The sequence below is a fragment of the Mycteria americana genome, chromosome 7, assembly GCF_035582795.1.
Source record: "Mycteria americana isolate JAX WOST 10 ecotype Jacksonville Zoo and Gardens chromosome 7, USCA_MyAme_1.0, whole genome shotgun sequence".
Lineage (NCBI taxonomy): Eukaryota > Metazoa > Chordata > Aves > Ciconiiformes > Ciconiidae > Mycteria > Mycteria americana.
Genome location: NC_134371.1, coordinates 35,335,649 through 35,363,146, shown reverse-complemented (window position 1 = coordinate 35,363,146; position 27,498 = coordinate 35,335,649).

The following is a 27,498-nucleotide window of genomic DNA, read 5'->3' as shown; positions in this document are numbered from 1 at the left end:
ATTCAACATGGTCTTTAAATGATTGCTGAGCAAAAATCCCTATGTTTTTAAGAACCCACCACACCAGTGAGACTTCTTCCTCACAGCACTTTTTGTTTTGTCTCAGCTGACAGATAAGGCCAAATCAAACAAAATGTGGGTTTTGGTTTTGTTTTGTTTTTTAATTCAGCATATTTTCAATTTCTGCTTATAAATATTCAGCATCCTGACAGCTGGGTTTATAGATGTGATAACTTGAATGTAAAATCCTATGCTTTTGCGGCACATGGCATAATCCTCTTTATTGGGTAACAAAACAAATGCAAGCATGTTTTTTCTGCCACAGCAGTGAAATGATGAAATAAATAGAAATTAAATTAAAACTTGGATGGTATGTTAGCACAAAATTTGTTTCAGGTAGAAAAATAGGGAGTCAAAAAAAATGGAAACGTATCAATGAAATACAATATTCTGCATTAATTATAAATTATTGCTTTTAAAGCCCCAGTCATGCAGAAAAGACAACAGTGATGTTAGTGGGATTTACAGGGTTGAAGAAGGTCATTACTATATTTCATGACCATGTCCAGAGCCTAAAACTCATGATTTAGGAGTAACAAAAATTACCATGGTGGGCAACCTCAGCAAAAGCATGTACATATGCACTATTTTCAAACAATTTTTTTTTTTTCCAGAACTGGAAACTAGAAATATATTCTCCCCATTTGGAGAATGAGGTGGATCTTCAGAGTCATTTCCATGTGCTTCTGAGCTATGGGAACAAATATATAGGCTAAAAGAAAAATAAATGTTGTACATGGACAAAAGTTGTGTTAGTTGCAATCTACAATCATTGTATGGTGAAAATTAGCCTTGGCCTGTTTTATTCTCAAACCACAGTCTCATGAGGGGATACTCTGCCTGTGCAGCCCTGCTTTCTCCATGGAAATGATAGTTTTTCTGGAATGGCTAAGTGAGCATAGCAGGAAGAGGTACACACTTAAGCAGAAATGCCAGCACAATGCAGGAGTGCAGCTATACTTAGGGGAAAGCCACGTTAGCCTGGAGAAAAGGAAGACTGAAAGCTTTCAGTAACGAAACAGAATGTCCCTTTGAGATTAGCTATGGCTGGATGATGTAGACACCCAGATATTTACCAAATTCAGTGCAAAGCTAGCAGTTAATTGCAGTAAATGGGGAAAAAAATTCTGATTCTGTCCTTGGGATCTCCTTATCCTCTTCTAAAGAAGGAAAGCAAAAATGCTGAAAATTAAGCACAGATTTCTTCCCAAGATACCCCTTCCCATGAATGATTGTTGGATTCAGTAGCAAAGTCCATCAAAGGAGATATCTTGAGTGAAATTGTTAGATTTGGCTTTGACTTCACAGAGTTGCTGAACTAACCACCAGTAGAACTGGTGTAAAACTAAAAGAAGAAAAGCTGATGCCCCTACTTTGGTTTGGTTTTTCTTTGTTGGTTCACTTTTCCTTAAAATTCCAGAGGTACAATTCTGGTATTTAGATAAAAGTTAATTTTTCCCTCTTTACAGCAGCTAGCTCTGAGCTTTACCTTGACCATTTACCTCATACAATTGCCTGGCTACATATATGAGTCACCATGATCTTCTCTGAAAAATGATCCCTTGGGTACACCACGTCAAATACAATTTGAAGTGAAAAATCTCTGGGGGTTTTGTTAGAAGAAAAGGGACAAAAGCAATAAAAACACAAAGCCAGAATTGTTTTGCTAACAGTTTTATTTATATTCAGCTAGAATGGATAAATAGTATAACAATATAGTAACTCTTGTATGAAACATATAACTTGATTTTTAAACCACAGATTAACCTCTCTCTCAAAAGAGGAAAAGGTTATTCTATTAGCTTGATCCTAACAGTGAATGATTTATCAGAAAGCCAGTTATACTGAATCCAGCTGCACCTTCTCCAGCTGAAATAACAAATATTTTAAAGATACCGTTAAGAAGGACAGTAGTTAGAGATCTGGGCACTGCAGTAATTGGAGATCCCAACACTACAGTAATTACAGATCCCCAAACCTGCAATAATTAGAGATCCCATCCAGACCTAAAAACAGGCACTGTATTTTTAAGAATGACAGATCTGGGATCCAGCAGACCATGACAGGGACTGAACAGAGCTGCCCTGCCACACAAATCAAAAGCCAAAAAATAAAATTCACTTACAAGCACAATTGCATGGCACACCTTGAACCATTTCCAAGAGGACTGTGTGTTTAGGACTGTTAGCTTTTGAATGAGGTATAAAACAAAGTCTTGGTTAAAGCTCAAAAGTACCCAAACAACTTTGCAACTACTGTCCTCATTTCAAAACTGACACAAGAACTCAAGTCCTACTGAAATTCACTGTAGACATTTCTGGATCAGTTAGTCTTATCAAAATGCATGTGGCCAAATGTATTTCCAAAAGTGATTTATTCTCTAAAAAAAAAAAATCCCTTTAATCCTAGCTGACAAATTTACAGTCCCATAATTTTGACAGGGAAGACTAAGGAATCCTATTGCACAGACTCTTTAAACACACTTCATGGATCTTCTTGAATGCAGATGTTCAGATGGACAATGGGAGTTCAAGATAAAGTTGGTCAGTTCCTTAAAAGATGCTAATTCTCCATTGTTCCAGGGAGTTCAGTTGAGTTTTGACAACATTCAACAACTAGTATTTTTTTTTTTATTACATTGTATTCCCTTCCTTTTCTTTTTGTTAAGGAAATGATTAAAACAAAGTTTCTCCTGAGACTGAAAATTTTGTAGAAGAGAGTATATAACAGCATCAGGGAAAACAAAATGAAGTTTGTGGTATGTAAGTAGCCCTCATGTTTGAATCACCAAACAGGCTTGAGAAGAGAGGGAGGAGTTTGCCCCCCAGCCTCTGTCAGACTGGTTTTTGCTTGATTGCATTATGTGGATCATGGCAGGCTTTTGTAGGTTATTTTTTTGTAGGTCATTCATGAAATTTGTCCAACAAATTCCTTCTACTTTGATCTTTCTTACTTTCCTCCTATGGATCATTACATTTCTAGCTGGTCTTCTGTTCTCATTGGCATCTTTCTGCTTACCCTCTGCTTACCCTGTAGTCATTACTAAAGCATACTATTTGGTTTCACAAATAGTAAAGAAAAGTGCAGTTAGAAAATAAGTGTCATTAGACACCTCTGCAGCAGCTTTAATGTGCCACCTTGGCAGGATACCCTCCTGCACGGGTCTCCACTCCATTACTGGCCTTGAAGTTCCCTCAGGAGTTTGGATGTGGGTAAGAAAACTTAGAAAATAAACCGACCCTTGCTTCCCCAGACCTGTGTTCACTTATTTGTTAAGCCACCGTCATGCCGATGATAGTATGTGCAGTGTCATTTCTATGAATGTGTCTCTGCACATGCCTGGATGCATTTCTTTTTAAAAATTATATCATACTTCACTAGCACTGCATTTACGTGTCCTGAGGCTCTGTTTGGTCTTGACTGTTTAGCTTTGTGGGAACTCCTGCAGGGAAAAATGGTTGCTTACCGTTTTTCTGCATCTGGTGCCTATAAATCTACCCTTGAGCCAGTAGAAAAATTAACTCAGGGAGGTGTCCTGGTAAGCTTGAAGGAAAGAGCCTTCTGCTTAATCATAAACAGCTGTCAACTTTTATCCTTAAATGAAACACTTATTTCTGTGCATGCCAAAGGCTAGGAAAATCATCCCCAGACTCAAATTGTGTGAGAACCAGGACGCACAACAGTGCTGTCACACTGATCCTCATTTTTCTCAAAGAACTTCTTTTTGTTGAGTTTGCTTCATGTGTCAGATACTTTGACATGAAATATCTGGCTAAATACCTGAAGTCTTACTCTCACAGATCTATCTTCTGGCAGAGTCTAATGTTGCTAATGCTATTTTTAGTTCCTAATTGCTGTTTCCTTTTCCTCTTTGCTAATCTTGGATGGAGAACGAAATAAGAAAATAAGGCAAGAAGAACATTCACAGTATATCCTATGTCCTCTAGTGTCACTAAGATACTCATGTGACTTAGATAGTGTTAGCAGTTGTGACAAAGGTGGTCAGCAGACCAAATTTTGAGTAATGTCCTGATTCTGAGCTTCATTCTTCCTCACTTGATTAGCATCCTTTCAGCTCAGTTCAACTTGCACTTGAAAAATCACAGTAGATTCAAAGATTTTAATCACAGTCTAGAGACATTGAGAGCATTTTAGCCTCAGTTTCCTCTCTGCATTATACTGTAAAAATAATATCTACAGCAGTTTTGTTTTGCCTTCCTAAGCTCTCTGCTCCTGCTCTGTCTGTTCTTTGGTTCATGGCTGGATACTTCTTTTCTCTATTTAGTAGAGCAAAGGGCCATGAAAACAGCATCAGCCATCTCTCATATTGTCAGCCCTTTCACCTCTAGTCAGCGTTGATATTATTTATATTCTGGTTGGTGAGTGAAATTTTTTCAGCTGTTCTATTCCAAATGGGGTTCAGCATTTGTCTGAAATGAAGAGTGTTGATTATGTGAAATAACTTCATTAATATTTTCAGGACGATGCACCAAAAAAACCCTCCAAACTTGGGTATTGTTTTCAACCATTGTTAGATTATATGATAAAAGGCTGATCTCCATACATGCTAAGGAGCACAGGGGCACAAGGCAGGGTGGGGAGGGATGGGATGAACCCCAGTAACCCAGTCCCTGACATGGCTATACTGGGAGACCATCTGCCCCATGGGCTGGGTGGTACCCATTGCGGTGAGTCACTGCTCCCCAGGTCATCTCACAGACTGAGGGGCATTGCTGCCTAAGGGCACGGGATGCATTAGGGGATGCGGGGAAAGAGCATTTGGGGATTACATAAGATTTATGGGATGTTTAGGAGAGGAATCAAAGGCTGTGAGCTTGCTATATTTTTGTAAAGCATGGAAGGTATTTCTAAAATGGTATTCTTGCCTTATTTTTAAATGGAAGTGTAGTGCAGTGGGAAGAAGGGGAGAAAAAAAGAGGTTTGTTTGCTTTTGAAGAGCTAAGGGTTTCTCAGATAACGAGCACTTTCAGTATATTTGCATCTGTGTAGGCAATTGTGCCAAGACTCTTGCAGTCTATTGCTAAACCCAAGATCACATTTCTCAGCCTGCCAAGCTCTAAATATGAGAAACACCACATAGCACAAGGACCCAAAGAAAGGAAAACAAGACATTGTAAATCCACAAAGCCAAAAAGAATGGCAAAGGGGAGGAACTGGATTTGCATGTTGTGAACACAGGGTACTGTTCCCTAACCTGCGTTTTATGATTCAGCTATTGCCCTGCAAATATTTCACAGTAATAAAAGGGAGCAAACGACAGTTCTGAGGGGACAGAGATAAATCTGTATCAGAAACAAGAGAGTACTGAGAGATATAGCTGAGATATACCTGAGCATGGATATATATAATAAAAAGTCTGACAGAATTAATATGTACACTGATACTGAATGTGTACACTGGTGTTATGACAGCTGACAATGTGAAAGCCTTGGTAGCAATGGAGCTATTTACTGTTGATAACAGCATGGGGAAACATAGCCTTTGTCCATGCCAAATTGCTCCTTTTACAAGCGAAATAACCCATGTCGGCCAGTTCAAGATATTTGTGTTTAAAAAAATACCACTTGGAGACAGTATACACACACGCACACACAAACACAGAGGCACCAATATGTATGCATGTGATTGCCACATTGATGAAACAGTCTTGCAGAATTTAAAGGAGGGGCATCCAGCATCAGTCTAAAAAAATGATGGCAATAGCTTTTTGATGGTGGAACTCATAAAACTTGCATTCTGTATGGATATTGGTAGCTGTTTGACAGAGTGCTGTATCAGGACTGAAATTTTTCAGGAAGGCAATTTTTCAGGAAGGTCAGGAGATAATACTAAAAATAGTTGTTTGTCCCATCTGGATCTCATCACTTCCATTTTCTGCCTATATAACCTTTTCTAGATTAATAAATTATAACTTATACAAATGCACTACTAAAACTGCAGAATTTGAAAATCAGACCTTTTGATGTTTTCTAACCTGTTTGACTTCCTCACCTTTTCATAGAAATTGCAGAAGGAGCACCACAGAGCTTAGAAGAAAATGGGCAGTGAGGGAGGGAGGCTTTGAAGCATCTCTTCCCTCCCTCAGTCCTCTGTAACCATATGCAGCTCCCAGCCCCAGGTGCATGCTGGCACAGGATGAAAGCTGCTCAGAGGGGTCAGTGGAGCCCAAAAGAACACAGCCATGTGAGTAGGGTACCAGGATGTCTGGTAGTAGCTCTTTCTTGCAGCTGCATACTCTACATTGGGAAGTAGGCACTGGTCCAACTACCACCAAGCAAATGTCTTATGTTTGATCATATTAATAAAAGTGGCAGAATCATGACTTGGACAAACCGCATATCTGAGTTGATCACCCTGCGGATCCTTCTCATGATAATGACTAAGAACAACTTGACTCATTATTACTTTTGTTATTCTGAGGTAACAATTTCCCTCTGCAGGCAATGCCTCTGAGCAGCTGATGGTCTATTAGGGGAATTTATTATGAGTTTGCATTCTCTTTTAAGCAATAACATTTACATATTTGCTTTTATTTATTTATTTAGATTCAGCCTGCATGATTCATTTACTTATGTAAAATAAACACAAAAAGCAACCTTGCAGCCAATTTTCTTCAGTGTCAGGTCACATGCATTTCGTGAAGTTTAGTATCACAGAGAAAAATGGCAGAGCATTTCATACATCATTGTCTCGCTGGGGATGGCTTAAGAGTCTGAGACATAATAACAGCAGCTTTCAGCTATCAAGTTAGCTTGGGCTATGATGCAAATAATTGTTACTGCCATTATCTTTGAAGCCATATGTTTGGTGTCCCTATGAGAAAAAAATAGAATATCACTACTACTTCTAAAAAGAGTTTTTTCCCACATTGTTATAACAACTCAGCAAAGAATGATATGACTAGGGACTGAGTTGAAATATGGAGGGGGAAAAAAATGTTTCTATAAATGGCAGAAAGGATTAATATAATTCATGTCCTATTTATTAGTGGTCTTCTGTTGTCAGCATGTGCTAAAAAGAACACATAAATGGAAACAAATTGCAAATTATTACAGCAATGTTCTGTCAGGTGATCCTGATAAGAAAACTCTTAAATAAATCATCTGGCATGTTTATAAAAAGAAACAACCCCAAACAAACAAACAAATCTCTATGGAGGCAGCTTGCAGCTGTTTCATTACACTGATAAATATGCGACAAGGCTCAGAAAAAGTAATGAGGCAGGTCTTCAGGCAATGAATTTCCTTTGAACATGATACCAGAGCTGAGAAAAAAGGGCAGCATGTTCATCACAGTGATAAGGATGGAAGTGGACATGTTCAGCTAAAGTTGGAGAAAACAGAAAGGCAAAAGAAACAAACAAACTACAAAGCCCCAAAACCCCTTACCTCCACCAAATGTCCACAAACATTAAAACATTAATGGTGACCTTTGGAAGTGTTATCCTCAGTGGCTAGTCCACGCTCACCAGGCCAGACCCATATCTATGGGAATGGTGGCCACTGATGGTTTATCAGCTACCTACCTGCCTAGAAGGGACAACAGTGGACATGGCTGGAGTGTGGGTGTTTCTGCCCCCATTGGGTTCTTCACCCCAACACTGTGTGGCTCTGGAGATACCCAGCCAGTGCCTGAGACATGAGCAAAACAGTTAGATACTTCTTGGTAACACAAATTTCAATTTACCAACATGGCTCTGGAAGGGACAGTCTTAGGATTTGCTATCCCAGAAAACTTCATTATTATACAAACCCCTTCCTAAATTAATCAAACTCCGCCATAGAATTAGTTACTGGGTTTCATACACTCTTACTCTTTTTTTGTGTCTTAATGAATATATGAGATAAAATTAATCTTAAGGCTCTGTTTTGAAATGTTCTCATAGCAGCATGCCATTTTACAGCTCAGTCATTAAGGGCATTGCTTAGCTCTTTCTATACCTACCTCAAGACTGTTGTATTACTCTCCATCATCTTCATCCTCACCAATAATTTCGGAATGTGACATTGTATCAAATACTTTGCTGCAGTCAATATAGTTTACTACATTTCCTGAATCCGAAAGTGAAATAAATCAGAGACATGTAATATCCAATAGTTTATCAAAAGCATTTTACCTTTCTTGACCAAGGCAAGGAATGATTTCAGCAATGCTTGACTTGAGAGAGATTTAATACACATGCCTTCTTTGAGTCTCATAATTTTCTTTCTTGTCCACTACTCTGAATAGTTTTCTGTTGGAATTATCCATTTTGTTTATCTCTCATCTTCATTTACAGCTTATACAATTTTTTTCTGCAGTTTGACCAAGGTGTGCAGTCCCAGCTGGAGTGACAACAAAAATAGCCAAGGCATTTTAGATCAGGATTGAAGCAAGGATATAAAGCTGTTTTCAGACATTGCCATGAGACCTACTCATATTGGCCATGACTGAGCACACAAGTAAAATGAATTTGAACCTTTCTGTTGAACTTAAAGACCTATGGAGTAGGCTTTGCAAGTACCTCCCATTAACCAGAAATAACTCGTAATGTTTTAGGGAAAGAAGAAGTTTACAACTTTAAAGGGTACCTTTAATACTCTTGAAAATCTTTTGAATGCTATCATAGCATGGGAAAAGAAGTAAACCAAAAAAAATCCGGCCTTATATCCTTCGGTAAATTTGTGTTCACACTTTCACCAAGAACTGCAGCTCACACTCAGGACTGACCAGCTAGTAACTGTGTTTTCATTTTTGTTAAATTCGTAATTGTCCATTAAGACTACAATTATGACATTAGATATTCTCCAGCATTAGACATTGCTTGTCTAATAAATGAATAAATGAATTTGAGTATGCCCGAAGTCCGTGTGAATCCAGTGGGATTACTTAGATCCTAAACATTAAACATGTTTGAGAGCATTGCTGAGCTGAAATCAGACTGAAGTCAGGATGTCTCCCAACACCCAAGTCCAAAGTCAGCAGAGCATTATTCCTATGAAATGATTAAAGTTGTATGAGTGATAGCCTTTGAATTTGCCTAACAGAAATTAATTTACAGTGATGTCTCCTTATGAAATAAGTTTACCACATCCTCATTTCAAATAAGGCAGTTTCACTCGGGTGTTTTTAAGAAAAAAGATAGACACTGGGTTTTTGTGGTCCTCACAGTGATAAGGTCCTCCCTTCCCTTTCCCTTGAGTGCAGTAGATGTGGAGGTTGGGTCATTATGCAGCCCCACTAGCACCTGGCCCAGGTTATGTGCAACATAACCCTGTACTTGTACTTCTTCTATAATAGTCTTTTACCTCTAAGGAAGAGATATTACACACAAATGGTGTGGACTTCAGGTTGTCTGGCAGTCACAATATGAGAAATATAATCACCACTGTCCATTGCCTGAGCCTTTTTCATCTAGTTTTCCTTGATATTTGCTTTTGCTTAATTTGCTTTTCCTCTTGTGTCTCAAAAAGAACTAGGAAATTTGACTGTTTAATTGTCATATTCCACTGGATTTTAAAAACCTTGATAGTTTGGTGATCTACAAATCTATGAAAAGAGTAGTTAGTATACACGTATGAGGTCAGTAGAATAAGGACAGCCAAAATTGAGAAAGCCTCTATGAAAGCAGTGCGTCCCGAATATTGAACATGCACTGGGTGAAGTGTCTGCTTATCAACAGCAAATTACGCCTAACTTTGAACAATATGGTAAGGCAAAGCTTCTGGGAACATGTGACTGTACATTGTATGAAGATCAATACTACAGAAAGCAGCCAATTAATTTTTTTGCAACTTTTCCCCCCTTGTTCCTGTGGCCTGGTCCTTTTTGACCACCTTCAACTAACTTCCATGCCTCCTTCCCTAGATTGGAGTGGTCATTGCTTCAACAACCAACATCATCAGTTCACAGTACATCTTGGGACTGATGTACTGTGTACTGTAAATGCCCCAGATCCTAAACTGAAAATTGCAGAAATTACATGGCTGAAGAAAAAAACCCACAAGTATTCAAAGTCTGTGCTACTCTACAGAAGTGTCAGTGTTTTTGCAGAATGGCTCTAGTTTTGTCAAAACCCATTTTTCTCTCGGTTGCCTGATTTCAGTTTCATAATTTGTGATGACTAGTTTCCACATCTTTAAAAAAAAAAATCACAGGTTTTTGCTGCAACTCCCACACAGTAATTTATTGTAAGACATTCCAATGGCTGCCAAAAAAAAAAAAAAAAAGAGAGATCACACAACAGTCATTATTTTAATAACTTATTTACGGAGTTACTGAAAACTAGAATAAGAGCAATGTTGGATAACCTTACGCACTTAGTTAACTTGATCATCTGGATGTCTGACTATTATGATGGAGTTTTTCCTTATAGAGGAAGTCCTAGGATATCCTTTCCTTATGGAGGTGCATGAAGAATATGAAGGTCATAGGACTGAAAAGGAATAGTGTAAGTTGCAGTGTGCATAGCTAGCAAAATTACTGTTATATCAGCTGTTTGAATCCTCATAGTCTTAACATCATGAAAAACAAGTACGTTTGTGGTTTTTTTCTGCTGTCTGTTATATCTTTCCTTCCCCTGCTGAAGCACAGCATTCACATCTAAAGTTGTATATCTTTGAATTCAGAGCAATTCCTGAATGCCTATAATTCAGAACACTTTATTCCTTGCATCTTCGCCCACCCCCCCATCACCTTAAACATTCCTGTTGATAACGATTTTGCAGAATCAAACCCTACACATTCAGAAATCATGTGCAACCTGCAGGGAGGAATTATTCAAAGTCCTCTGTGGGTTGTCGTATTGCCCAGGACAGAACAGCTGAGGACTCTGAAAATCCCTACAGTATTTCTAAAATAAAGATCAGATTTGACTGCCCTTTGCAATTTATGATGCTCTTATTGGTCTTAAATCTCTGGCATGTATTTGTGATTGGAAAGTGTGTCCTAAAAGTGCAGCTAGAACAGGAAGAGACCCTTATAAAACCCTTTATTAAAAAAAACAACAACAACCAAACCAAACCAAAACACAAAGTTTTCTCACTGATTTTAGTGAGACAATTTTGACACCAGCAGATGGAGTGGGTTATATTGTTATCATAACTAAACCATGAACAGATTTAAAGTTTTGCCTAGTTGTTTTCATGGTATCTCCAAATAATTCATAGAGCAGAAAGGGAAATACTTAGTTCAGTGACTATGGGCAGAAGGCAAATTCAGCTGCCTTTTTTATTTTTAACAACATCCTGTGCTCTGCTTCTGACATTACCAGTTGTTGCACTGAAGGTAGAAAAACTACGAAGGTGGGAAATTATTTTAAATGTCACATCTGATTAACAAAGACAAATATCTAGTTTGCTGTAGTTCAGTGTCAGCACTGTGCAGAGGCTCAGATCCTGGACATTAACCCTTCTGAGGACAGACCATATCAAGACTGTGCTATATCTTAATCATACACATGTATTTTATCCATTATACATACAAGCATACAATATACGTATATACATACATATATACATTTATACATACAAGCAGTAATATAACGGATGGAGCTTAGATATAGCCACCATTGAACTGTACCTAGTATTCAGGCATGACAAAGACTGATTTAAAGGTTTCCTTAGTGTCTTTTCAGGCGTTATAGTATTTGCTTTTCTTTGAACTAGAAGAGAGATACAATTGCCTTTTAGCTGATTAACCAGTAGATTTATAAAAATTTAAGAAAGTGCCTTAATCTAGTCCAGTAAAAAGCTACTATTTTTTATGCTTATATAAGCAATTATGTTTACACTTACATATTATTATTATTATTTCCATGTTGGTACCACCTCAAACCCCAAAGGGGACTAGGGGCTCATAAATTCATCATGTCTGGATTTTACCAATCCAAAATAAGAGTTATCTAAGCAAAAGGGTTTCAAAGTTGTATAGAAACAAAATAGATGCTACTAGAGGAAAAAGAGAAGCAATTTGCCCCTAGTCAAAATGAAGCTCACTGGTAGAGGTGGAATTGGCCTCTAGGGCTGCAACTGCAATCTGTGCAACTGCAGTGCTTCTCAATTTTCCTAAATCTTTTACAGTTCCTTTAAATAGCACATTGTACACTTTACATAAAAAGGAAATATGCAGATAACTTGGAAGCATAAATTCAAGAGGCAGTGTAGAGTAGTTGCCTCGTAGAGCCTATCTATTTCTAAATGATGATGCTTGACAGCTGAACAAGTGCATGATGACAACTATTTTTCATTTTATTCTGTTGAATAGAAAGCCGCTGAGTGTGGACTCATCACTGCTTGTACTTATACCATTAACAAGATGTGTTCTCCTACTTGCTTGACTTTCATGCAGATAGCTACTAACTGTAACAACTGGGCTGCTATTAAAATATATCAAATAGCTCCCAATTTCTCCACTTTGAACCAAGTACCTTTTTTCCCCTCACTCTGACTTAACAGGAAAATTGGAAAATGTTTAAGCAAGTGATGTTAACAGAGCCCCATTTGGTACTTACATCATATATTAACATATCAAACACAGTTTAACATTCAAAATATCTCCCGTCTGGCAGTCAGGAAATTATGCCATAATGTTAATGTACATGCCGTTATTAAATTTTGCCTCTATAATAGACAATCTGTTATAATGTAAAGGGAACAGCAATATATCACAGATATTACAACACAGACTAGCACTGCAAAGATAAAATTTCAAATATGCATACCTATACAGCTACTATCTGAATATCTTTATTTTTAATATCTTTATTGAATAACTTTATTTCTCCTGCAAATAAACCAAGGACTTAATAAACAGTTACAGGCAGTGAGAGCAGGCACCTGGGGAAAGGGGACAGGGTGGGAAGGGGAAGAATAACAAGGAATAAATGCCATGTGCATGATCAACCTAAAACAGTGTAAAATCACATGAAATCTGGGGGCAATCCTGCCTCCCTTCTGCCTGCAGCCATCTCTTCCCACCACTGTCTCGCACTTGCTTGGACCCGGTGAGACAGATCAGTTCACTGACCTGAGTGAAATTTAACTCTGGAGGGGAAAAAATTGCTTTACGCCAACTCATGCAACTCATTACACATCTGCACAGTTATTTTAACCACCCCAAGGAAACAAGCGAGAGGACACAGCCGAGAGAGTGGTGTGTGGGAGAAAGAAGGAGAAGCTGCCTGTGCACAGCAGTGCAGGAACCATCAGCTGAAGCTGGTTGTGAAACTCCGCTGTAAGGAAATGCAGTAAGTTTTAGGAAAGTCCTCAACAAAACCAGTTGAACCTTAAAAATTTACGTTTTGCGAGTTTAAAGTAGTTTGAAACAGTAACTAAAAGTAATTTAAAACAATATTTTAAAACAGTAATTAAACAGCCCACATTTCCTAGAATTATTTTTTCAATTTTATTTTTAATTTCATAGCAAAATATTTGTTTATTTATATTGAATTGAGACTATCATTAGAAATCCAACCCTGAGAAGCTTTACTATGTTCCCACTTCTGCAGTTCCTGGAGGTCCCTATGAGATGCAAACATTAGAAATTAGCATTCATGGTGCCTGTGCTATCTGCGTGATAGTATTTCTCTGGAGCCACAACATCTGGGAGCTATGGTCCTTCAGCTGGCAGTGCTGCCAGGAAGCTGCACAGTTTGGAAGCAGAATTTCCCAGCAAGCCGCTGCAAGGAACTTATACATATTTATATATATAAACGTATATTCTCTGAGACTTACATAGCAACCCGAGCAAGGAGAATCCAACCAATCTGGAAGAGAGGGAGAAAAATAAATAGTTTGAACATATAAACAAAAGTGAGCAGTCTCTAACAAACGTTCACACTTGAAGTTCAATTTGTCTTGCTCTTACAAATCCAAATAATTTGACATTGTCTTATGAAGAAAAAGAACATTGTCCATTTGAATATGGAGATCAGTAAAGGAGGCCACTAGAAAAATGGGGAAGAAGAAAGCTTTAAAGAAAAGGCACAGCTCCTGATTACTCAGGTCTTTGTGCCTCATGTCTGTTTTACCCTGGGCACAGCAAGCTGTGGCTCTTGCTAACCCAGCCAACACTGCACAGTGAGAATAGTCAAAACAATTGCAAGGCCAAAGACAACAAATATCAAACAAACTTTGAGCCAAGAGAGACAAAAAAATAAAAGTGTTTAAAATACATATAGATTAAATTGAGGAGGAAGAACCTGAATGTAATAACAAGCTTTACACAAGTTCTAGAGGAAAACTGTTCTTACTCAATCCAACAAATAAGGTGAGATTTTAACTGTAAATATTTTGTTTAGATTATGCGGGACAGGAGAGCCTGTCTGCCCCTCCCATTTCCTGCCTTTCATTCTCCCTTACTTGAGTAAGACAATTTGCTGCCCTGTTCTTTTCATCTGGGTCTGCTGTTGCTTCCTCAATGTCCCACTAAGCTTACTCAAAACAACTGACTCCTTGCCCTCTGGACACTCCTGTTCCCCTCTCCCCCTGGTCCTGGGTCACCACTGTCCCCTCTTTTGCCCTCATTCATCCCTGCTGCCACGAGATATCAAAGTACCAACCTGGTTGCCTTTGCTATCCGTTGACCTTGCAGAAAGCCAGCATGTCAGGTAGCACTCATGAATGTGACATCAGCTGCATTATGCTCCTTCTGAGATGGGAAATGGTGACATGGAGCATCCTGCAACTGGAACGGTGAACTGCACCTGGATTCCTGGAAGCCTCCTTCTGAGGTCCAGCAGGTTGGTGTGGCCCTGTTTCTGTGGTCCTGTTTCCTTTTCACCCTTAGTTTCCTTTGTTCATATTTAAGCCTCCAAATCGGAAAATACCTCTTACTGGATGTTTGTACACTCTGCAGCACGCTGGGCCTGATGTGAGGCAGAACCTCTACCCCGTCGCACATCTAGATGAAAATATACTGTTTCTCAGGTTAATTATTTTCTTTCTTCACCCCCACCTCCCCAAAAGCAAACCAACAACAGCAACACCACCATGAACAACATAAACAAGTAGTTGGGTTACAGTCAAATAGCACATGGAGTCATTCTGTCTCCCTGCATACCTGCTTTCGGTTGCTGCTGCCATGCTATGTGCTTGCAGCCTCCTGCATCACGCTGCCCTTTGGTTAACTTGCCCAGCTGTTTACAGTTTACCTTCAGCACACACTAACTTTGGCATTCTTTTAAAAATAAGCCTGGATAAATGTAGCCTTGCTGCTGGATTTTCTACTTCTGGCCTCTTCAGGCTGTTCCTAGGACCCACAAAAGTAAACAGAATTAAAGCTTCCCACTGAATTCACTGGAGCTTTAGATCTTTCTGCTGTGGCTAATTAATCTTGTTCATTAGTTACTCCCAAGGTCCCATTCCCTCTTCCTCATCACTTCATGCTAGTGCACATTATTCTTGTCTTTTAAACATTAATTGTTGCTGTGCATGCCCTTCCTGTAATGTATTAAGATTAAATCTCCCCAGATATCCACCTTCCTTCTTTTACCAATGCTTTGGAGACTGGGGAGTCAGAATGTGGCAGGTGCAATACAGGCCAATTAAAAAGCAAATTTGTGCTAACTGATGGGTAATCTTCAGTGGAAATCACAAGCGACATTATTGGATGCCTGGGGAAAATTTTCATTAAGCAAATTCTTCCACTGCAGGCACAGCTCTGACACCTCTGCATGTTTTAGCTGTTGCAAGGTAAGTTTCCTATACTTTCACCCATGGATTTTTTCCTGTTGCTTGCTGACTCTGCTGTATATGCCACTAACCATATGCCTTTTTTTCTAAACCGAGGGACAAAGGAAATCAGGGGTAAAGTGAGTCAAACCAACCATTAGTCTGCTTTTCATTTACTTCCTTTTCATAACTACGAGACATACAAAAAAACCCCAAACCAAACCAAAAAAAAAACCCCTAAAAAGCCCAAACCACACCTCTTTTATATTTCTACTTACTTAATAGATGGTATTGTTAGAATTGTTATTATTTTTAAAGCAGTGTCACCTATAATTAGTATCAGAATCTCAGTTCAGAATCAGAGTTCAATCTCTATCAGAAACTCTTTCTGTGAGAGAAAAAGCAGTGTATTTTGAAAAATCACTGTTAAATTGAAAATCTTACAGTCTATGGGATGGGAGAGGAAGAGGAAAGGTGAAGTGAAACCAGGGACACACAGCAGCAGATGAGAATGTCCTCTTCTCCATCCATGGCATTGCCAGTTAGGAGACGCTGCCTCCTTTTGGTTTGTTTCGCAGATTATTTTAAAAATCTTATAGATTCCTTTAAAGCCTATTGTCCTGGTTTCGGCTGGGATAGAGTTAATTTTCTTCCTAGTAGCTGGTATAGTGCTGTGTTTTGGATTTTAGTATGAGAATAATGTTGATAACACACTGATGTTTTAGTTGTTGCTAAGTAATGTTTACACTGGTCAAGGACTTTTCAGCTTCCCATGCTCTGCTGGGCACAAAAGAAACTGGGAGGAGGGCACAGACAAGATAGTTAATCCAAAGGGCTATTCCATACCATATGATGTCATGCTCAGTATATAAACTAGGGGGGAGTTCGCTGTGGGGCAGCAATTGCTGCTCGGGGACTGGCTGGGCGTTGGTCGGTGGGTGGTGAGCAGTTGTATCACTTCTTGTTTTTTTCCCCCTGGGTTTTGTTCCTCTCTTGCTTTCTTGTTGTTTTCCTTCTCATTAGAATTTATTATTAGTATTATTATTATTTCCAATTATTAAACTGTTCTTATCTCAACCCACGAGTTTTCTTACTTTTGCTCTCCCAATTCTCTCCCCCATCCCACCAGGAGTGGGGGGGAAGGGTAGAGTGAGCAGCTGTGTGGTACTTTATTGCCAACTGGGGCTAAACCACAAGAGTTCTTTTTTGCACCCAACGTGGGGCACAAAGGGTTTGAGATAATAACAGATTAACCAGAGTGTATTAAGGAATTTAGATCTGTTAATAGTTGCGAGCCACAATACTGATTCATTTGTTCTTGATATTGGTTTACCTGATCTGTACCGTGCTCATTTTTTTTGCTGTACATGTTAAAGATTGGTGTTGGTTTTTGCAGTTTGCTGTGCTCTGCAGTGATTAGTGATGTTTTGCCTGGGAGTTTTGTTATTAAAACAGTGACCTTGAGTTTACTTTGGTATCTAAGTTTTGTACTGAAACCATTACTGTATGTCAGGTACTACCTCATGGGGACAATTAGCAATTACACTTCTTCCTCTGAGAGTTTTTTTGTGGAGGAAATACAAAACAGCACCTTCACTACCTTCTTCTATGATGTTTCCTCCTTTGTTACAATAACTTTTCAATATCTTGAACACCCTTGGGTAGTTAAGATACATCCATTGGTAGTACTTGGGAATATTGTTTCAGTTTTGTCTAAGATTAGTAAGCAATTTAAGAATATCATCCAGAGATCTGCCCCAAGGCTGGATAGTTATGAGTGGCAGGGTGTGTGGGACAGCATGAGCAAATGCCTAGCACGGTGGGCACCTGCAGTGTTTTGGAACTTCACCCCTGAACAAGTGCAGAATCCTGAAAAATTAGTAGAATATTTGGAAAAAGTATGTTGTCACCCTGACAATTCTAAGGAGATACAAATCACTGCAATGTGCTGGGGTCTGGCCCATGCCTACCGAGCCCTGTTCAACACTATTCAGAACCCTCACGGATCTGGTGACAAAATGACAGGCACTGCAGCTACTCCAGCCCCTCTGCGACAGGCACTGCGGTCCAACCAGGGAACCAACCTGTGTCAGTATCAGTCTCCCCTATACAAGAAGAAATCTTGGAAGTGAAAGTCAGCTCGTTTAGAAAGGGAAGATGAAAGAGCAGGGCCATCACAAGGAGAGGAAGAGGAAAAACTTGTGGATGAGATGGAAACCACCTGATCCCTATCCCTGAGTAAGCCGCAAGATATGCGAAAAGATTTCAGCCGTTGTCCAGGCGAGCACGTTGTCACCTGGCTGCTCCGATGCTGGGATAACAGGGCCAGTAGTCTGGAATTAGCGGGTAAGGAAGCCAAACAGCTGGGATCCCTTTCTAGGGAAGGGGGCATTGACAAAGCAGTTGGAAAAGGGGCACTAGTCCTCAGCCTCTGGAGATGACTCCTGTCAGCTATGAAGGAAAGATATCCCTTTAAGGAAGATGTTATATATTGCCCTGGGAAATGGACCACCATGGAGAAAAGTATCCAGTACCTGAGGGAATTAGCCATGCTGGAGGTAATTTATGGTGACCTGGACAACGAGCAGTAACCCAAAGATCCAGATGAAGTCCAGTGCACACAACCCATGTGGCGGAAGTTGGTGTGGAGCGCACCATCGTCGTGTGCCAAATCATTGGCAATACTGAACTGGAAAGATGGAGAGGGTCCAACAGTGGATGAAGTGGCTAGCCAGCTCCAGGAATACAAAGAAAGTATCTCTTACTCCCTTGTCTTGGCTGTGGAGAAACTGTCCTGGGAGGTCCAGCGACTCAGAGTCCTACTTTCCACCTGTACAGACCAGTATCTCAACTATTAGCAGTCAGCGTTCCTCTGCTCCAGAGAGAGGATATAGAGGGTACACACCACAGGGCACCCTATGGTTTTACCTGCGTGACCATGGAGAAGACATGAGGAAGTGGGATGGAAAACCTACCTTGACCCTAGAGGCGCGAGTACGTGAGTTGCAAGGAAAAACAATCACCAAAGGGGGTTCTTCCAGGAAAATTGCTGCTCTGGTTTCCAGTGGACAGTTCCCCAGACAGAGTAAAAGGGCTGATCTTACTCCTGATTTTAATGAAGGAGCTCCTGACTTGTATGTACAAAAAATGGGTAATGAATATTATGACCAGGACTAGGGGGGCCCTTCCTCCAGCCAGATGGAGGAAAGGGACAACCGAGTTTACTGGACTATGTGGATTCGATGGCCTGGCACATCAGACCCACAGGACTATAGGGCTCTAGTAGACACCAGTGCACAGTGCACCCTAATGCCATCAAGCTATATAGGGGCAGAATCCATCTGTATTTCTGGAGTGACAGTGGGATCCCAACAGCTAACTCTGAGAGGCCAAAGTGAGCCTAACCGAGAATGAGTGGCAAAAGCACCCCATTGTGACTGGCCCAGAGGCTTCGTGCATCCTTGGCATAGGCATGAAATACCTCGGGAGAGGGTATTTCAAGGACCCAAAAGGATACTGGTGGGCTTTTGGTATAGCTGCCTTGGAGGCGGAGGAAATTAAACAGCTGTCCACCTTGCCTGGTCTCTCAGAAGACCCTTCTGCTGTGGGGTTGCTGAGGGTCGACGAACAACAGGTGCCAATGGCTACCACAATGGTGCACCGGAGGCAATATCGGACCAACCGAGACTCCCTGATTCCCATCTATAAACTAATGTGTCGACTGGAGAGCCAAGCAGCGATCAGTAAGACTTGTTCACCTTTTAACAGTCCCATATGGCCAGTGCAAAAGTCTAATGGAGAGTGGAGACTAACAGTAGGCTATCATGGCCTGAATGAAGTCACGCTGCTGCTGAGTGCTGCTGTGTCAGACATGCTGGAACTTCAATACGAACTGGAGTCAAAAGCAGCCAAATGGTATGCTACAACTGATATCGCTAATGCATTTTTCTAAATCCCTTTGGCAGCAGAGTGCAGGCCACAGTTTGATTTCACTTGGAGGGGTGTTCAGTACACTTGGAATCGCTTGCCCCAGGGCTGGAAACACATTTGCCCTACCATTTGCCGTGGACTGACCCAGACTGCACTGGAACAGGGTGAAGCTCCAGAACGTCTGCAATATATTGATGACAGTATTGTGTGGGGCAATACAGCAGCAGAAGTTTTTGAGAAAGGGAAGAAAATAGTCTAAATCCTCCTGAAAGCCAGTTTTGCCATAAAACAAAGTAAGGTCAAGGGACCTGCACAGGAGATCCAGTCATTAGGAATAAAATGGCAAGATGGATGTCATCAGATCCCAATGGATGTGATTAACAAAATAACAGCCATGTCTCCACCAGCTAGTGAAAAGAAAACACAAGCTTTCTCAAGCGTTGTGGGTTTTTGGAGAATGCATATTCCAAATTACAGTCTGATGGTAAGCCCTCTCTATCAAGTGACCCAGAAGAAGAACAATTTCAAATGGGGCCCTGAGCAACGACAAGCCTTTGAACAAATTAAACGGGAGATAGTTCATGCAGTAGCCCTTGGGCCAGTCCGGGCAGGGCAAGATGTAAAAAAAAAAAATGTGCTGTACACCACAGCCGGGGAGAATGGCCCTACCTGGAGCCCCTGGCAGAAAGCACCAGGGGGGACTCAAGGTCGACCCTAGTGTTTTGGAATCAGGGATACAAAGGATCCAAGGCCAGCTATACTCCAACTGAAAAAGAGATACTGGCAGCATAGAAGGGGTATGAGCTGCTTCGGAAGTGGTTGGTACTGAAGCACACCTCCTGGCGGTGTGCTTCACACAACTCGACTGCAGGTGCTGGGCTGGATGTTCAAAGGGAGGGTCCCCTCTACACATCATGCAACTGATGCTACGTGGAGTAAGTGGGTTGCACTGATCACACAACAGGCTCAAATAGGAAACCCCAATCGCCCAGGAATCTTGGAAGTAATTATGGACTGGCCAGAAGGCCAAGATTTTGGAATATCACCAGAGGAGGAGGTGACACGTGCTGAGGAGGCCCCACTGTACAATAAACTGCCAGAAAATTAGAAGCAATATGCACTGTTCACTGATGGGTCCTGTTGTATTGTAGGAAAACATCAGAGATGGAAAGCTGCTGTATGGAGTCCTATACGACAAGTGGTAGAAACTGCTGAAGGAGATGGTGAATCGAGCCAATTTGCAGAAGTAAAGGCCATCCAGTTGGCTTTAGACATTGCTGAAAGAGACAAGTGGCCAGTGCTCTATCACTATACTGATTCATGGATGGTGGCAAATGCCCTGTGGGGGTGGTTACAGCAATGGAAGCAGAACAATTGGCAGCGCAGAGGCAAACCCATCTGGGCTGCTGCATTGTGGCAAAATATTGCTGCCCGGGTAGAGAACCTGGTTGTAAAAGTACATCATGTAGATGCTCACGTACCCAAGAGTCGGGCCACTGAAGAACATGAAAACAATCAGCAGGTGGATCAGGCTGCTAAGGTGGAAGGGACTCAGGTGGATCTGGAGACTGGCAACATAAGGGTGAATTATTTATAGCTTGGTGGGCCCATGACACCTCAGGCCATCAAGGAAGAGATGCAACATAGAGATGGGCTCGTGATCAAGGGGTGGACTTAACCATGGACACTATTGCACAGGTTATCCATGAATGTGAAACATGCACTGCAATTTAACAAGCCAAGCAGTTAAAACCTCTGTGGTATGGAGGACGATGGCTGAAATATAAATATGGGGAGGCCTGGCAGATGGATTATATCACACTCCCACAAACCCGCCAAGGCAAGCACCATGTGCTTAGTGGAAGCAACCACCGGATGGATGGAAACATATCCTGTGCCCCATACCACCACCCAGAACACTATCCTGGGGCCTTGAAAAGCAAGTTGTATGGTGACATGGAACCCCAGAAAGAGCTGAGTCAGACAACGGGACTCATTTTCGAAACAACCTCATAGACACCTGGGCCAAAGAGCGTGGCATTGAGTGGATATATCACATCCCCTATCACGCACCAGCCTCTGGGAAAATCAAATGATACAGTGGACTGTTAAAGACTGCACTACAAGTAATGGGTGGTGGGACATTCAAATATTGGGATACACATTTAGCAAAGGCCACCTGGTTAGTCAACACTAGGGGATCTGTCAATCGAGCTGGCCCTGCCCAATCAAAACTTTTACGCACTGTCGAAGGAGATAAAGTCCCTGTAGTGCACATAAAAAACATGCTGGGGAAGACAGTCTGGGTTACTCCTGCCTTGGGCAAAGGCAAGCCCATTTGTGGGATTGCTTTTGCTCAAGGACCTGGGTGCATTTGGTGGGTAATGCAAAAGGATGGGAAGTCCGATGTATACCTCAAGGGGATTTGATTTTGGGTAAGAATAGCCAATGAACTAAATGGTATGATGTTAACTGCTATATAATACTGTATGTCATCACTTTTATGGTTGCTATACACCATATCAACAATATTTCAGTGGGAATCACTCAGATTAATGAAGAAAGAACTTTGATAAAGCCAAGCAAAGTGCAGCGGTGATGGAACCAGAACTGGCTTCAGCATGCAACAATCCAACACCACACACCATCTCTCACGCCCTGAAAGACTGTTATGACATGAAGCCCAAAGTCATGGACTAAATGAACTCAACGGACATTTTAGAGGGATGGCCCAAAGACCAAGGGAATGATACATGTGTGTATATATCAAAAGACAGGAAAAGTGGTGGTGATTAATTGCAATGTGTTAGAAAGGGTAGAACCTGGGCATGATGTAGATAGTATACAATAAGGGGTGGATACTCTCCTGGTTTCCCCTGAGATAGAGTTAATTTTCTTCCTAGTAGCTGGTACAGTGCTGTGTTTTGGATTTTAGTATGAGAATAATAGTGATAATATACTGATGTTTTAGTTGTTGCTAAGTAATGTTTACACTAGTCAAGGACTTTTCAGCTTCCCATGTTCTGCCGGGCACACAAGATACTGGGAGGGGGGCACAGTCAAGATAGTTAATCCAAATTGGCCAAAGGGCTATTCCATACCATATGATGTCATGCTCAGTATATGAACTGGGGGGGAATTGGCCAGGGGGTAGCGATCACTGCTCGAGGACTTGCTGGGCGTCAGTCAGTGGGTGGTGAGTGGTTGTATCACTTCTCCCCCCCCCCCCCCCCCCCCCCCCCCCCGGTTTTTGTTCCTCTCTCGCTCTCTTGTTTTCCTTCTCATTACAATTTTTATTATTATTATTATTATTATTAGTTCCAATTATTAAACTGTTCTTATCTCAACCCACGAGTTTTCTTACTTTTGCTCTTCCAATTCTCTCCCCCATCCCACCGGGGGGGAGGGTGAGCGAGCGGCTGTGTGGTACTTAATTGCTGACTGGGACTAAACCACACCACCTATAGAAACCCCAGCACAGCCAGTAGGCTGATCCCACCAACACGGATGGTCTGTGAGTCAATTTCTGAAGAGGAAGGACATGCAGACTGGAGGGCTTTGAGGATTCAGTATTTGCAGAAGATCCTTCTTTGCCCCACTCTGGGGTCAGGCAATTGGCAATAATGCATGAGAGGCCAAAGCAAGCTGAAGTAAATACAGTCTCTGTGCATAACACTGCATACAGCTGGGCTGTTACCATATCCTATATGAGAGCAGAACTTCAGCTCCTTTAATTGAGTAATTGAGATTGAACGCTCCCTGGCCTCAGAAATCTAGCTCTGCCTGTAGCAGTGCAACACAGGCAGTAACACTGAGCCCAGACTGCTTCTGCACGAGGAGATGTTGACTGACGACAACATATATATATATATATATAAAAGGACAAAATTCATATTCACCAACTGGTAAAACAAGTCTGGCTCCACTGGCTCCAGCTGAGCTTGTGATCTGCTCTGTTTCACAGGTGAATCCATGGTCTGGTATCTCAATATATTAAACAATGATCATATATTTTATAGGTATAGATTATGTATCATATATAATATATGGTATATGATATATAAATGTTACATATTAACATAGAGCAGAGAGTAAGTAGTGCAAGTATTTCTTTTCCCTCTGTACAATCCAACATTTGGAATGTTATCCCAGACTTGCACCACATGAAAGGAAAATGAAATGAAATTTTGTGAGTCAAAATACTTATTAAGCTGCAATTTCCACTTACCACTTTCAAATATTGATCCAAGATTCAATTACTTTTTGTTTTCTTGCATTGTGTGGAGTACTTATGTTTTCTTCTTTGTTACTTTGGGGGAGTATTGAGTCTGAATTCAGTTCACATAACACTAACAATGCTGTTTCTGCATGTCTTGAGCTCTCTTATATTTGTGCATTTCTCTTTTTTTTTTTTTTTTTTGACAACCCTATACCTTCACAGTGCTTCCAGGACTCAAGGTGATAAGCTTCAGATACAGTCATTATTTCTAGCATTTGCTTTGTTGTTCAGTGGTTTATAAGGAGAAGCCTCTACTTTTAGAACTGTGACACGCATTTAAGTAATTTCCTTATAACATTAAATGAGTGTGTGATTGTGTGTGGATGCACATATATCTTTGTTCAGAGGAAAATATTTAAGCATAAGTAATCTTCAGCACTATGTAAAAACTCTATGCCCCAGGATATATGACTTTATGCTATGATGGCAAGGCAAGAGCACTTAGCTTGCACTGAGTACTTAAAAAAACATAATTCATCTGCTATTTCAAAAAGACAAAGAGAGAATTTTGGTAATTTTATACACCCCAAAGTGCTCTGTTGTCTACAAGCAGAATAACCACCCTGTGTCACTAAGGACAGAAGAAAGGCCAGGCTTTGAGCTTAAGAACTATGGTACAGTCTAAAGTTTGCAGCTCAGTAATAACTATATACTCGCCTTGTATATCTAGAGGAGTCCCCATGAGTATGATGTAGACTGTCCTGATGTGAATGCAGATGCTTAAGGTAGTGAAAAATTTGTGATTATAAAAAAAAAAAAGATCCTTGAATTACCATTTTCATATTTTACCATCTTAAAGTTAATTTATTTGTCTTTACTTATGTCTTTACTAAAAGAATAACTTTCAGGCCATGATTGAAACTTCTGGTGTTTCTGCAATAAAGAGAAAAAAAAATATCTATAATTTTTGCTAAACAATATTAATAAGACCAGTTGAAAACAAACCCAAGAAGCAGATGCTTGAGAACAAATACTGACAAGATTTGGGAACTTTCTGATATCTTTTTGATAAAAATAGGTGAGAAGACAATTCATTGTCTGAATTCAAAAGTCTGAAACCATGCTTTTTCTTTGTTATTTTTCATTCCATTTGGAGGGTATAGGGAGCAGGTAGGCTAGTGTGCTTGGTGTACCAAAAGAGTGCAAAACTTGCAAGACAGGAAAAAAGATAGTCCTAGAAGGTTCGGTGCCATAGGCTACCTAGAAGAAAGCAGTGCAAAGTTGCACGATGATGCAATAAATTCATGTGCCAGCAGCCAGAACATACGATATGTCCCCTGGCAGGACTGTTATCTATACACAGTGCAGGGATCTATGTATTTTTGACCAACCATTTAAAATATATTTAAATTATATACATGTTTAATTATTTCTTCCCATCACCCTCCATACTGCATAATATCTTTATTTCATGGGATGTTTCAGATTGAGGGAGGCTGATGAACAGTTTCATGGACCTTCAGTACTATATTTTGCTTTTCATAGGTGAAGGAATTAATTCACAGTTCAAGAAATAGTAATGTCTTTTCACTTTCTCCATCAAACTTCCTTCATTTCTTAGTCTAATGCCACCCAAATAAGGGACTGTATCAATCGACATGAACCATAATACATAGGTTTTAAATGTTCACCTGTAGGTTGCTCTTTAATCAATAGCTGAAAAATTTTCCCCAAAGACACAGCAGTATGAGTAACTAAGATGTTGACAAGATACTTATTTCTGCTACAGAAATATATTTCCAGTGATTTCAGCTGTGTTACTGCAAATTTACATCACTGGGATGGAGATCATAAGCTTGGTCTGTTGTCCCAGTAACACAGGAGCTGAAAAGTTTCAAAGTGCAAAATTTAGAATTTAATTTTCCAGGAACATAAAATCTTGAACAGTATACTTCCAAAGCTAAAAGTCTGTTTAAAAATGGTCCAGTAGACTGAGCAGTGCTCAAAGAAAATCTCTTGCTTGAGATGAGGAGGTCTTATACCATGCCCTGGATGGTGATTTTGGATGTCTTCTACTTCTTATGAAGTAGAAATGCAATGGCCCAAGGTTCCTTGCACTTTGACAAGCAAAAGGATGAGGATTAATTATGTGAATATGTTTACGTATTGTAATCCCTTAGTACATAGAATGAATCCTTTCCTGTGTTTCCTTTAGAGATGCATGTCACAACCCTTCTGAAATACACCTACACAGTACAGACTTTGTTCTGCTCTACATAGAGACAATCCTCAATTTACTGCAGCAAGACATTCATTTGTGAGAACCTGGCAGGAAAGTTTCGCTAGTAACTTTACAGAAGGTTACAAAAAAGGCCACAAAAAGTCAAAATCTCCTAAAGCTAGATTTCCAGATGGGTATCAGAGAGATTCCCCTAAATTCTTGTTTAGGTGATCTTTAGACCTGACAGTACTGACATTTCCAAAGGCAAAGTTACCAACACATCTCATTTTCTCTTGCTTGACAGATGCAGAACTGGCTATGCTCCAGTGTTAGAAGTAGACAAATCCAGCAGACTTTGGTACCCAGGGGATCTCCTTCCTGGACTGCTGCAGCCGGAGGGCTCCCAGCCCCAGGGAGAGAGCTCTGGGGAGAGGCTGACCATGTATTCCCAACCAACACACGTATATACATAGTACCCGCACAAACTCTCGCAGGTCACCCCAGAGAGACCAGTGCCCTTATCAGCACCCACAAGCTGCACCCATGTGAATGTGATCAACATAAGCAGCCCACACCTGACTCTACCTGCCCTGATCAGCGCTGAAGTTCATCAGTGGAGCATACCGACCCCTCATTCTCTGGATTCACACCACAGTCACCGATCCCTCAAATATGAGTGGGACTTTTAGTCCATCCAGCATCCATGCCTGGACATTCAGTCCATTACTCAGTTGCCAGCTCTTTCCTGATGGAAGTCTCCTACTATTGCCAAGTTAGCCCAGCCTGAAGTATAATAACACACACACCCTCACCCATGCCTAGAATAGAGACCGTCTCCACTGAAAAAAAACATAGAATAGAATCATAGAATGGTTTGGGTTGGAAGGGACCTTTAAAGGTCATCTAGTCCAACCACTCCTGCAATGAGAAGGGACATCTTCAACTACATCAGGTTGCTCAGAGCCCTGTCGAACCTGACCTTGAATGTTTCCAGGGATGGGGCATCTACCACCTCTCTGGGCAACCTGTTCCAGTGTTTCACCACCCTCATTGTAAAATATTTCTTCCTTATATCTAGTCTGAATCTACCCTCTTTTTGTTTAAAACCATTACGCCTTGTCCTATCGCAACAGGCCCTACTAAAAAGTCTGTCCCTGTCTTTCTTATAAGCCCCCTTTAAGTATTGAAAGGCCCCAATAAGGTCTCCCCGGAGCCTTCTCTTGTCCAGGCTGAACAACCCCAGCTCTCTCAGCCTTTCCTCATAGCAGAGGTGTTCGATCCCTCTGATCATTTTTGTGGCCCTCCTCTGGACCTGCTCCAACAGGTCCATGCCTTTCCTGTACTGGGGATCCCAGAGCTGAGCGCAGTACTCCAGCTGGGATCTCACCAGAGCAGAG